Raw genomic sequence first — 3,472 nt, forward strand, 5'->3', positions numbered from 1 at the left:
TTTGGATTTAATATTCCTTGCTAGATTTATATGTTTTTATGTTGTGCCTACCAAGTGTTTGATAAAATGCTTGGTTAGATTTTAGAGTAGGTTTTTCTCCTCTTGGCTTTGGTAGAGTAATTGGAGACTCTTGAGTTATCAAACTCCTTTGTTGATTGATAATTGAGAAGTTGCTAGTTGATTTGGATCCCTCTAAAGCTAGTCTTTCCTTAGGAGTTGACTAGGACTTAAGGAATCAAATTAATTCATCCACTTGACTTTCCTCCATAGTTAAAGGTTAACTAAGTGGGAGCAAAGGACAATTCTCATCACAATTGATAAGGATAACTAGGATAGGACTTCTAGTTCTCATACCTTTCCAAGAGCTTTCTTAGCTATTAGTTTACTTTCTTGCAATTTACTTTTCTTGTTCCTTATTCAAAACCCCAAAAAGATACTTTTCCATAACCAATAATAACTACACCTCCCTGCAATTCCTTGAGAGACGACCCGAGGTTTGAATACTTCGGTATTATTTTTATAGGGGTTTGTTACTTGTGACAAACCAAATTTTTGTATGAAAGGATTCTTTGTTGGTTTAGATACTATACTTGCAACGAGGATTTATTGTGAAATTCTAAACCGTCAAAAAATCCTTCATAAAAAATGGCGCCGTTGCCGGGAAATTGCAAGCGTGTGCCTTATTATTGGTTATTGTGAATATTGTGAATAAATTTGCTTTTTCATTTCTTTGTTAGTTGTTTCTTGTTTTAGGAGTTTAGTTTCATTATTCCTTATTAGTTTTTTGTTTTTATTTTCTCTTGATACTATGAATTCTCACCCCTTTGGCTATGAGTTTGGTTACAATCATGTTGTAGGAAGAGGAAGTTACAATGAAAGCTTGCATCAAGGATGGGACAATCAAAGATGGGAGGAGCCACAAGGATTTAATCAACCCTCTTGGTAACAACCTCCTCCAACTTACTATGAGCAAGAGCCATTCCAAGGTGCATACCAAGACAATGGATATGGTGGACCCCTTTGTAGTTACCAACAAGCCCCGCCATATGCCTATGAACCCCCTCCTCAACATAGCTTTGAACCACCATACTCACAAGCCCCTTTCCATCATTCACCTCCATATGACCCTAACCCTTATCTACCACACCAACCACCATACGAACCATATGAACCATACCCAGAACCACCACCTCAGTATACACCATCTCCATACCCTTATCAAAAAGAACCACCTCTGTATTATGAACCTTTTCTCCCAACAAATGAACCCTCCTATCCACCCCAAGCTCCCATAGATGATACATTTAGTGTTATCCGTCAAAGGCAACAGGAGCTTCAAACCACACTTACCTCTGCTCTCACCGGTCTTACCTCCACTCTCCAAGCTCTTATATCTCGTGTGGATCCCTCCTTTACTCTCAACACTCAACCCTCAAGCTCTGCTGCACTTACTTTTAACCCATATCTATCAATCCAAGAGCAACATGATCCCAATTATGCTATTGACATGGAACAAGAGAGAAGGGATCATCTTAAGGACGTAATAGATCAGGTTCACACTTACATACTTCAAGAGAAGCAGGAGGAGGCCCAAAAAGTGGAGGTAAAAGAGACCCTTGAAGAAAGTTATCAAGAGGTGGAAGTCATCAAGGAGGAGTTAGATTTTGTACTAGAGCAAGTGGAGAAAACCGAACTTATCAAGGAAGAGGAAGTGGTTGAGGACTTAGTAGATGCGGAACCTCCATGGGAAACTCAAGTCATAGAGCCTCCTTCCAAAACATTTGAATTTGATGTTGAGGAGGGTGTACAACCTCCAAGGCATATCATGGTTGAAGAGGAAGAGGTTAACATTGCAAAAGCGTGTCAAGAGGTGGAGATCATCAAAGAGAAGCCCAAGAGAGTGAAGCATACATTAGCAAGGCCGCCACTGGAGATACTTCCCCCCAAGCCATTACCATCCGACACAACATTCAAGTGGGTAAAATTCTTATCCAACTGTACCTTCCCACTTGAATGTGGTCTGCTTGAAATGGATGGACAACTTAGAGCTATCTGCGGTTTTAAAAGTAAAAGGGAGATGGTTAGCGGTTGGCAACAGCATCCTAGGTTCGTTATGGTTGGAAGCTCAAGGCCTAATTGCAAGGGTTAGTATAATTCTCAATTCATTGGGTCTAGGAGGGTGTTTAAGTGCTTAAATGAGAATTCCAAGGCTAAACCACCCGGATGGAATCATGATGATCAACTTGAAGACGGGTGTGAAAAAAGATTTGGGATCCCGGCATACAAGAGGATCAACTTTGGGAGCACGAAGCTTGTGAAGAACTTCGTCAAGGCTTGGTGAATGCACTTGGAGATGTTAGAGCTTATTGGAAGTCCAAGCATTGGTGGAAGTTTCAAGATGAGTTCAAGCACAAGCCACCATGACCCAGAGCTTATAGAATGTCCAACTTAAGGACAATAACTAAAAGTGCTAGGTAGGAGACAACCCACCATGGTATGATCTTTCTTTTTTATTAGTTTTAATTTATTTCTGTCAGTTTTAGTCTCCAGTTCTGCATATTTACTTTTATTCTGCATAAAAAAAAAGGGATCGACGCGCAAGCGTCTACGTCGTGCACGCGTCGTATGTGTATGCACAAATGAACAGAGACTTGCGATGGAGACGCGCGGGAGGGGTGCGTGGCGCACAAGCCACCCCACGCGTATGCGTCCTCCACATATTCGCCAATCCACGCGTAAGCATCAGCGACGCGTACGCGTGGGCTTGCCAATCGTCGTAAAAGGGTGCTTGAACAGAGAGTTGTGATGCCATGGCACTGGAATCACGCGAGTAGTCACGCGTACGCGTGACCGATGCTCACGCGTCAGTATTCATGTTTGGCCACCCACGCGTACGCGTGGGTGACACGTATGCGTCGCATGGCTAATTCAGTTTTCACGCTTACGCGTGATGCACGCGTACGCGTCGCGTCCCATTTTTCATTCCCTTCTCCTTTCTTCTATCTTTTCTCCTTCTTTTCTCCTCCTTTCTTACTTTCTTCTTCTTCATTTCTTTAACCTCTCACCCTTACTCTCTTTCATTCTATTTTCCTTATTGTATTTGCAAACCTTCACTCATTACATTTTAATTTTGTGCATGTTTTCTTTTTCTTTTCTAAATCTGATACTTTTTCTTCGATGTTGAATGTTCTTATTCAACTGTTGCATCTTTTCTTGCATTATTTTGGTGCTTAGTGACTTATTTTACACTGTTGGGTGATATTATTTATCTGTCAATACCAATCTTTTATGATACCTATATTCCTTTTGCATTAACATGAATTTATATCGTCTCTCATTACCTACTATCTCTTTCCCATTGTCACAATTTTTGCACTATTGATATGTCGTTTGCTTCTATTATTTTCTCACGTACATGTTGTAGCTACCATGTAATTGGGACCTCATTATTTGGCATTAACCCACCCATATT

The sequence above is a fragment of the Arachis ipaensis genome, chromosome B10, assembly GCF_059453495.1.
Source record: "Arachis ipaensis isolate K30076 ecotype BB chromosome B10, ASM5945349v1, whole genome shotgun sequence".
In the NCBI taxonomy this organism is placed as follows: domain Eukaryota; kingdom Viridiplantae; phylum Streptophyta; class Magnoliopsida; order Fabales; family Fabaceae; genus Arachis; species Arachis ipaensis.